General features: G+C 37.0%; 1 long non-coding RNA gene across 1 annotated transcript; it reads right to left on the reverse strand.

Annotated features, from left to right (window-relative positions):
- Positions 2,057-3,853, reverse strand: LOC110268957. Its single transcript, XR_002357745.1, has 2 exons — positions 2,851-3,853; positions 2,057-2,343 (listed from the first exon to the last, which is right to left on the reverse strand). It is a non-coding gene; the product is annotated as an uncharacterized LOC110268957 (long non-coding RNA).

The following is a 9,825-nucleotide window of genomic DNA, read 5'->3' on the forward strand; positions in this document are numbered from 1 at the left end:
TTGTCTACTAATTTGATAACCCATTTACAATATTTGTCGACCTAATAAATTTTAAAAATGTATTATCACTAATATATTTAGCCATTATATTAATGTTAAAAAATCTATATATAAAGTCCCATCAGCATCGTGCATCGTGCATCGCAAAAGCGACTACTGTAATATAATACATTTTACTCATGACCTTCTATATTGGTAAGTGGCCATGCAATATGCATATTCAAATTATGGTATGTACTTTTTGTCTTTATTATTATATATGATTGGTAGTTAATTTATATGTTAGAAGAATATTGCATTACTGTATTATTCTACTATTTCACACATCATCTCCGATCCCTATTCAAAGGTTTATATATCGTTTGTTCTTTTTGTTCTTCTTGTGTCTTCTCAAGCCTTGAATTACGTACTAGTTGAGGGTGAGTCTTCTTTTTGATTTCTTGACCAAAAATTAAAGAATGTATTTCCTATTTGTTTCTTTTCGTTTATATATATACATAATTAAATAGAGATAGTGGATGTTTAGTATGAAACTTTATTCCTGCTTGATACATGGACAGTGGAATTTTGTAACTTGTAGGTATGATAGATAAATGTTAACTATATATGTGATATTGTAATATGTATGTCTACTTCATAGTCAATTATTGTTGCTTTTGTTATGTTCCCTCTCGCATAATAACATGCATATGTGCTAATTATACATTTTGTAGTAATTTTTACTTGGTCTACACATGCAGGAAAAAATGCAACCTAACATAAATATGAAAATATATGGAGGACTATCAAAAAAGATGTGAGATTTATGAATATAAGAATAAAAGAAACAATTTGCTAAAATTTATTATCAAAAAATTGGTTCTCTAGTTGGACTCTAAACATATAGAATAGATTTCGTTTCAGTCGGGTTGAGAATAATTATAGAAAACTAACTTTTAATTAGTTAATATTAGTCAATTTTTTTTTATCATAAAATTATTTTTATAATTTTCCCTTGATAAGGTTCAGGGTTAGTGTTTAAGATTCATGATAAAGATTATGATTTAAGATTTAAAATTTAGAATTTAAGATTTAGAAATTAGGATTTAAAATTTAGGATTTATAGTAAGTCGGCAACAATAGTGCAACGGTCACTGGTTAATAATGAGTGGTAGGTGAGCAGGGAAGTTTTGTACGGTGTTAAAAAAAAGAAACAACAGTGAAAAAAATGATGGTTGGATATAAGAATAAAAAAGTCATTTAAAAAATAAATAAATTTAAAGGTTTTTTAGAGACTTGAGAAGAAGGGTTGAATTAAAGAACATAATAATAGTAACTCAAACAAATTATTTACTGATAAATCAGTAGATTATTTAGGTTTTTGTCTCCTCTCGAAAATGCAGTAACAAAAATAAAGGGAGAAGGTAACACAATGATATATCCTGACTTGGTCACTAAGTGCAATGTGTGATATATTCTGATTTGGTCACTAAGTGCAATGTCTCCACTATAAATCATGTTGAAATTTCTATTATAATCAATTTGATTTCGATCACTAATACAAGAGTTCAAATCAACTCTTTGACATCTAAGCTCTACCTAATTTAGAACATTTCTAAGTGCTCACCTAACTTAGAAAATGTGAACTATATGAACTCTATCTGAACTTAAACCTCTGAATTACTACTAAGCTCAAATCAAACTTAGGAACCTCTAAGTGCTAATTCAACTTAAAGAAAGAGGAACTAATCCTAGTTCAAGCAACCGAAAACTTCATTACAAAGATATGAATATTATGGCTTTTGTCAAAACTCTCTCTCTTGCCTTTTACCATTCTTGGCTTTTTCTATAATTTCTCACCCAAGCATAACTTTGTCTTTTTCAATTACAAAAAGATAGAATAGAAAAAGATGAAAATAAGATTATTCAAATAAGCTTTTGTGAAGAATAAGATGAAATATGAGTGCTCTGTGTTTACCTCTTTTTTCTTGAGTTCATCCTTAAAAGATTGCCAATTATATAATGATGATCAATCTCCAACCATGAATTTTCCATCTTCAATTTTAAATTTGTTGCATCAAATGAATATTTTTTTTTCTTTTATTTTTTGTACTGTTGCAACCTCAGTAGTCATTTGCATTGATTGAAAAATCTTTTCTATTTTGTTCTGCAAATCGTTGCCGCATTATTGTTATGACTGTTAGTAATGAATGAGAATCCTTTCTTTGTTTTGCTTGATATACAACATCTTTTTTTTTGTTAGACTTGATCTGATGTTGAAGGATATTTCTTGATTGTAGCTAATATTCCTAAGATATTACATGTTGAATAATTGGCCTTTTTTTCTCTCGCCTAGAGAGTGACCTGCAACGTTGGAGAGTGCTCCGTTAGGAAGATTAATCAGATAATTTCTAACCAGAAAACTACACATATACCATATATAACAACCCTAAACACACAACTTACTAAAGCCAAACAAGCATTTTGTCCCAAAACAGAAGGTTTTACACAACATATCTAGAAAGTTACAAGCATGAATTTCACTTGTTGGGAGCCTATAGAAGGCAAAGTTATCACTTTCAAGAATGAAGAGCAACAAGATTACAGGAAAGATTGCTTAAACCTAATTGGAAAGATCATCACAGAGAAAGAGGTTCCCTTCAAAACTACCAAAAATATGCTCATGGGTATATGGGGAAGTCCAGTAGGGGTATCAATCTCTGAAGTGGGTAGAAACAAGGTACTTATCAGTTTCAAATACAAAAGAAAAGGGTTGCAAATCTTGAAAAATGGACCATGGAGCATCAGAGGTAATTTGATCAATTTGAAGGTGTGGATTCAAAATGTTGCCATTGGAGAAGTGGATCATACCTTTCTAGAGTTTTGGATTCAATTTCATGGGGTACTATTGGAATTCACGAACAAAGAGAAGGCCAGAAAGATAGGAGAACTACTGGAAATCGTTGAGGAACTGGAGGACCCGATTCGGGAGAATGTGTTAGCAAGAACGTTTTTAAGGGTCAGAACTGCGATTAATGTCAACAGGGAATTAGCAACAGGATTTTGGATGGAGAGGGATGCTCTACCGCCAACCTGGATTCATTTTAAGTATGAACGGCTTCAAGATGCGTACTGCATGAATTGTGGAATCATTAGTCATGGGAAGAGAGAGTGCAAAATCCTACTGCTATGGTAGCTTGGGATCCACATAAACCCAGATACATGGAAGGATTGAGCACAACTCAGGTAAGAACGCTTAGTCACAAAGTTGTCAAGAATGAAGGAGATGAAGATCACCAACAATTGGGAATGGGTGAAGAGGCGCGTGAGCTACAAAGCACGGGGAGAAATGTAGGAATGAGCCAAGACTCTGCTGCCGGTGGGGTAGGTAACAATCTACAGAATGTTCAACGTAATTTAGGAGAAAGGATGGGAAATGATCAGATTGAGAAAGAACAAGGATCACCAACAGATGCAGAGTAGTTAGGGAAAATCCTTGAAAATCAGCTGAGAAGGAAGAAAAATTAGGGATTTGAAGAATTAGGTTTGATTGATATGCTGAACAGATTCATCAATGAAATAAAAGAGAGAACCAAGAGTAATGAAATGGGCCTGGATAAAGGAGGCCCAAGTGGAATAAAAAAAATTTCAAGATAGCACAATGACTGAGGGGCATGCCCAAACTAATAGCAATGGCGAACAAATAGGTAATGAATTTTATGGGCCAAACAAAAAAAAAGAGAAACAGCCCAAAAATGATTAAAAACAATACAAGTTCACAAATAATAGCAGGCCGGGAATTGAAAGACAAGGGTCCAGTTGGAGTAAGCCTATGCGACATGTGCGGGAAAGGTAACATTGAGCACAAAGTTGAAGAAAAATAACACAAAAGGAGCTGAAGTGCATCAAACTGATGAGGGTGATATTTATTTGGTGGAGCTTGCAGGAGAAAAAGAGAACAAAGGAAATGGTGATCAACAGAATAAATTTTAGCAATGGAAAATTGAGCTTACCCAGATCCAAAACAACAAATTGAGAATAAAAAGAAAGAGGGAAATGGATGCAGTTTTTTTAATAGAGGGAACAGGGAATGTTGAAAAGAGGGTATTGTAAAGATTAGAAATTTATAGCCATTTGTGGGTATAAGTTTTCATCACTGAAGTTAGCACGTGATCCATTTGTTTACTAAATGAAAAAAAGAGCTTGGTTTTCTGATTTTATCAAAGAAAAAATGTCTCTTCAAAGTCATTTTTAGTTTTTGTCATTGTGTAGTCATTCTTTGAATATAAAATATTAAATTTTTTTTATAAAGGTCAATGCATTGTTTACTGTGTTGCTAAAGTAATACTATTTCAGATAACTTGATATGATATATTCTACTAATTGTCGAGACTATATGCTGCCATTTGTGTAGGTTATAGAGAACAAAATCTTCATTTAATACCGAGATTTATTCCCGATGAATTGGAAAAGAACAAATTGGAGTTTTTATAAGATAAACCATGCTTTTAATAGAAAATCCTAAAAAGGTTATTATAATAACTTGGAGTTTTTTTTTTTTTTTTTTGAAATATAGAAAGCTCAACACATTAAAGTGGAGCAAAACACACAAACATAAACATAAAATATAAAACATGTAGACCGAGAACCAATTCCCTGACACCTCCGGCTATGCTACCAATCACCTAAAGAATCACATCCAATCCACTCATAATAACTTGGAGTTGTCAGTATTTTTTACATTTGATCGGTGCTATATAAATTTTAAGATTGTTTAGTTGTGCATTATTTGAATTTCTAACATTTGGGTCAAATAGCAGAAAAATTTAGAGCATCATTTTTATAATTTGTCAAAATCACTCATTAATAACATAAAATATTCTATGGCATTTTTTTAATGGCAGTCTTTTCTGCTTACTTTAACATTTTTATATATTTTTTCAAATAATATCAATGCTCATTTATTTTCTATGTTAATATTTTTTTTTTACCAAAGATAAGAGACTCGAACCCGCAACCTCTTAATTGAGTATGGGGAGATTATGCCATTTGAGCTATAACTCATTAGCAAGCACTACATAATTTGATATCAACAATTATAAAAAATAATATTAGATATAATTCTTGTAACTAATATAATTTATTAGGGTATAAGTTTTTAACTAATAATTATAGATTGAGTAAAGTAAATTTTTTGGCTTTAAATTTTTTTAAAATTTTAAAAAACATCCCTATATTTTGTATTTTATTCCTGTTCCAAAGTTTCTTGCGTGTCAACTCCGTTGTATTAAAAAAAATTTAAAACAAAAGTTGTTCCAGATATGTTTTCAAGTTATTAAAATTTCATATCAGCAATTTTTTAAAAAAAATATCAGATACAATAATACCTATAACTAATATTATTTATTAGGATATAAATTTTTAACTAATAATTATAGATCGAGTAAAAAGTAAATTTTTTGGCTTTAAAATTTTTAAAAATTTTCAAAATCATTCTTACATTTCATTTTGTTTCCATTCTTTTTTTTTCCGTTTTCAATTTGCATAAGATATATCCGTGATAGCTTAATTCTAGAACCAAAATGAGAAAAATTTTCACATTTTTATTTTTAAAATTTTAAATAAATAAAAAAAACAAAAAAAGTTTTGTGGTTAACCTTACGTACTTTTTATGTACTCTGACGGACTATAATTAATTACCATCAATATAAACTATCAAAAAAATAATCTAGGTAACTCAATACCTTTAATTTCATATATTTTTTTATTTTAATGCATATTATAATTATAATCTCCTGAAATATTTTATGTGATTATGTATGTAATTTACACGTTATTTCTTTGATTTATGTATGACAATTTTTTTTAAATCTATCTTATTTTTTTCTACACAAGAAATTTTAGTGATAAACTTAACAAAGCTAGTTATCCGATATATATTACATAATATCTGTAACATTTTCATACAGTTATTTGCTAATTTAAATAAGAAGACTGGGTTAGAATTGAAGAAAATGAAAATATTTTTTTTTGTGTAAAAAATAAGTTATAAGTAAATATGTCCATATGTTTATGTAAATTAAAAATAAATCTTAATATGGGTTGATTATATTGGATCCAGTTAGGTGTTATGATTGGAACATTGTATAATCCACTATTGATATAATCCTACTACAATTTACCGTCATACTACAATAAACATATAAATTTATGAATTTGAGAGTAATATATAAATTCAAACCCCTTCACAATTTAAGAGCCATTCTAATTGCAAGGAAAATATGAATACATAATACCCAAATCATCATTAAAAAAAAAGGGGACATGTTACTATTAATATTGTTTGTCACCTGGTGATCGCGGGTGCTCGACGGATTGGGTGATGGTGAAGGTTTAAGAGGGAGAGACCCTGAAGTAGCTTGGAACGGGTTCCTAGTCTGGAGCTGGAGAATGGCGAAACCGGTGGTTGAACGGACGAAAGGGGGATGGCCACCTGCAAGGACACTCCGACGCTCAAGTCAGCCAAATTAGGTAAGGTGATGTGTACCTCGGGGGGAGCGCTGACCTCTCCCCTTATATACTGTGCTGGGCGGGTCCAAAGATGACCTAGCCCACTGGTCAGGATGTCTGTGAGCTGTCCCTGTCCACGTGGGAGGAGCAGGTCGTTTCGGTCCTCGGGTCAGGGCTTCGGATGCTGCCCCGAGGAGGCCGACCCGACTGGTCTGGTAGGCGTGGTGTTGGGTCGCGCAGGGGGTAAAGTTGGACGTCGACCGGGTCGGGTGGTGGAAACCGACCCGTTGGATTTTCTTTGTGAGGGATAGTCTGGGCCTGGGTTAGGAATGGTGCCCCGACCCGGCGACTAGTTGGGTTGGACTTGTCATGGTCCGTAACAGTGCCCCCAACGCGCTAACCTTGAGGTTTGGAGCTCGTGGCTAGGCGCGTTTATCCTACTCACCGAGACGGGATGTATTCTTCTTCTCGGGAGTTCGTTGATGGCGTTTCGTGTTTCTTACGCGTGATTATCTCGTCTCTGACGCCGCCTCCTTGGCTTTTGCGCAGGGCATTAAATGCCCCATCGTTTCACGATTTGAAATTTGCATGAAATGTCAAATATGCCCCTATCTTTTGGCGCTCCTCCTCGACGGTTACATTCTTTGTCCCTTTTTTATTTTCGCAACCTTCTCATTTCTTTACTCTTCTTTCTTCCTGCTTCTATTTCCTGGAATCGCTGCTGCTTCTCTTATTTGCTACTTGTTCGTTCTTTTTCATCTTGCTTTTGTTGCAGCTTCAACTTTTCGGCCTACTTCTTCATCTTTTCTGGTATGTTTATTTTATAGTTTTTATTATGCTCTTTCCTTTTGGTATTTTTGTGCATTCCTCTACGCATGCCTGGGTTTCTGTTTTGTTTTTTTTTTGCCCCTTCTTCTTTTAGAGGGGGCGCCACTGGGTTTTTCATAGATTTTGCTTGAATTATGGGTTAGTGTAGGGGTATCTAGAGGGTGATTTGGGAAGTCATAGTTTTTATTTTACTGCTTTAAGGGTTCTCGACCTCCCGTTCTGACTAAGTGGTATCCTGCTGTAGGTATGGCCGAGTGCCTCGTTCTTCCGGATCAGGCTCAGCGATCGCTAGCCGACTTCGTCGATCATTATGCTTGGGTTTCTTCCGACGTGAAGGACACCCCTTCCAAGGTCACGAAGGAAGGCCTCCAAGACTTGTGCCAGGCTGGGCTCTTGTGTGGGGGTGGTCCTGAGGAAGCATTTTATCAAGTCTATGTTCCTGCTAATCGGGAGTGTGTTTGCCAGAAGAACCTGGCAGCTCCACGAGTCGTTGATTGGTTGTGGGTTTATGAACCCATGTTCATGACCTTGGGGGTTCATTTGCCCTTCAAGTCTATGTTCCTGCTAATCGGGAGCGTGTTTGCCAGAAGAACCTGGCAGCGCCACGAGTCGTTGAGTGGTTGTGGGTTTATGAACCCATGTTCACAATCTTGGGGGTTCGTTTGCCCTTTTCCCCCTTTGTCATGGGCTTGCTGAATCGTTGCGATGTCGCTCCGTCGCAACTGCACCCGAACATCTGGGCTGCCATCCAGTGCTTCGAGATGGTTTGTGAATATCTGGAGCTTCCGATCTCTGTAAATGTTTTCCTCTACATTTTCCTTCTTACGAACCCTTCTCGCCAGGGGAAAGCGAAGAAGGGATATATGTCCTTCAGGGCCCAACAAGGTCGTAGGATTTTTGGCCTTTTTGAGGGTCATCAACCCTTCTGGCTTACTGCCGAGGGAGAAAGGCGGATCCCGACCTGCTGGAGCTTCGGGGCGGGATCCGATTATTTGATAAAAATATCTTACGATTGGTTGAGTCCGGAAGATCGTAACATCGCCGATATCTTGTTGGAAATTTTCGGCGAGAAAAATCTTAACCCTCGTATGGTTATGGGGGACCGGGAGGCCGGTCGGTCGTATGTTGGTGAGTTCCTTACTTTTTGTATTTCAGTGTTTTTGTTCTTCTATTGCTCACACCTTTGCCTCTTTGTTCGCAGTTTCCATGGCTGGCGGGAAGAAAACCTTGGCCGACTTGATGAACCTCATTCAAGGGAATGATGAGGGTGGTGAAGACTCTTCGGCGAGTCAAGACCAGGAGGATGCCGAGGAGGCTAGTGGTCGGGTTGACGGGGCTAACCAAGGTCAGCCGGAGAAGGGTGAGGCCCCTCCTGAGAACACTTCAGGGAACCTAAGTGTAGAGGCGGAGGCTCCTTTTGATGAGGAGGATCTAGGGCTTGATGATGACGATGTGAAGGTTGTCAGCAACCCGAAAAAAGGAGGCGTGACTCCGGGAAGGCCCTCTCTGTCATGGAAAAGAATTTTGATGCTGAGGGTTTCATCGAGTCCCAGTTGCTTCCCGGTACTGAAGAGTTTTTCCGGGACGCCGACCTCTCTGGCCAGGCGAGGTGGATCTACCGCAGCCTTCTTCGAGCTGCTGCTATTGCCAAGAAGGTGGAACCTGTCTTGGGAAATTACCATGTTTTGGAAGGGAAACTTCGAAACTCCCAGAAAGATCTGACAAATTCGAGATCTCGGGAGGAGTCTCTGAAGACGAAGTTGTTTGAGCAGGAGAAGAAGGCTGAAGAGGATGCCAAAGAGATCAACAGGCTGGTGGACTGGGATCTCGTGTTGATGAAAGATTTGAATACTTCTCGTGGGGAGACTGCCGCCGCTGAGAAAAAGGTCAAAGAGTTGGAGGAGAGGCTAAAGCTGGCGGAGAACTCGGCGACGACCGTCCGCCAGGAGATGGCCGTCTTGAAGAAGAAAAATAAGGAGCTTGCCAAGGGGGCCCGGGAGGCTGTGAAGCTGACTGAAGAGGAGATTAAGCTTCAGGTGGCCGTGCTAGCTCCTGACCTCGATCTTTCTCAGGTTGGGGCCCTCAAGACGATTGAGGGCGGGAAGATTGTTGATATCATCAAGCCTTGAGGTGGATACTTCTTGCAGCTCTTGTGTTTCTTGTCTTGCTTTTGTAATTTGTTATCTTTATCTTTAGGCCTGCTTAAGGCGCCTTTTATTTGTAATGAACACTGGCATTTTATTTTGATTAGGCCGTTTATGTTTTATCGTTTGCTCGTTCGGACCGTTGTGGCTTTTTGATTACTTTGTCGTTTCCGCTTATTTGGGCCGTCGTGGCCTTTCGATGTTTGGTTTACCATTTTTTATGGTATTTACCATTTTTGTCGCTCTTTGAGTTGTGTTTTGGCTTTGGGGTCCCTTTGGTTCCCGGGGTGATCAATCCCGGATTTCTGTTAGGTCGACCAGTCGTTGTTTGTTGTTTTTTGTCGCATCGGCGTATATCTTACAA

Source organism: Arachis ipaensis, chromosome B02 (assembly GCF_000816755.2).
Source record: "Arachis ipaensis cultivar K30076 chromosome B02, Araip1.1, whole genome shotgun sequence".
In the NCBI taxonomy this organism is placed as follows: Eukaryota; Viridiplantae; Streptophyta; class Magnoliopsida; order Fabales; family Fabaceae; genus Arachis; species Arachis ipaensis.